This window comes from Clytia hemisphaerica, unplaced genomic scaffold (assembly GCF_902728285.1).
Source record: "Clytia hemisphaerica strain Z4C2 unplaced genomic scaffold, Clytia hemisphaerica genome assembly, whole genome shotgun sequence".
Lineage (NCBI taxonomy): Eukaryota > Metazoa > Cnidaria > Hydrozoa > Leptothecata > Clytiidae > Clytia > Clytia hemisphaerica.
Window position 1 is genome coordinate 574,356 of NW_027104548.1, and position 865 is coordinate 575,220.

Here is an 865-nt window from a genome sequence, read left to right on the forward strand (position 1 = left end):
AAATACTTTCTATTTAAAATTAAGAATTATGAACTGGAAATAATAGATCAATTTTGATAAATTAAATGTAAATAATCAGTTACATAATGGAACATATAGTAATAAAAAATGGTGTATATTACATTATAGTTTATGTAAGTACGACTGTAAACCAGATTGTCAAACAAACGTCCGTGTCCAAGAGTTGAAAATTGAATAGACGTTTGTTGGTGACGGTGACACAAAACTTTAATGAACTGGATAGTTGCGTGCTAACATGAAAGCTGGATAGTTGCGTGCTAAAAAATCAAGAGAAGTGAGATAAAGATCACAAAACTGGTTTTTAGGCCTATTACTTTATCAAATGTCATTTAGAAAATTTGAAAAATTCTTTACTTTTGATCCAGCTCTTCAAAGTTTTCCAGAAAAAAAAAACAATTTACCTCAGCAGAGTCGATTTTGTTCTGGCCATACTTTAAACAAACGTTTAGAAAATGTGATGGTGGGATTTACAGCGACAGTGACATGGGCTCACATGATGTTGGGTTAGATTCTCGTTAATGTCGAAGCTGAAAAAATTAATATAATAAAAGATTTAAAACGAATATTGCACAAAAAATAAAATAAAATTTCGTAAAAGCCTAGCTAGTAGGATCAATAAATCCAAGCACAAAATTCGATCGAGCCTCGACAAAATTTTCCATGGGTGTATTTGCAACAATAAAGCTCCATGTTTGTGGAAGAAAAAAGGATTCATCCGATCAAAAGAATAATAGCTCCAGTGGACAAAAAAAGGATTTTAAGAAATTTTATTACGTGAAGATTGTGTTACTTATGACTTACCTTTTTTTCTTTTTGCTCTTCAAACCGTCTTCACCCTTTTGGC

The 865-nt window shown here is 31.3% G+C and overlaps 1 long non-coding RNA gene across 1 annotated transcript; it reads right to left on the reverse strand.

Moving 5' to 3' along the window:
• On the reverse strand, nt 1-865 carry LOC136822787 (uncharacterized). Its single transcript, XR_010848943.1, has 3 exons — nt 823-865; nt 423-548; nt 1-278 (listed from the first exon to the last, which is right to left on the reverse strand). It is a non-coding gene; the product is annotated as an uncharacterized lncRNA (long non-coding RNA).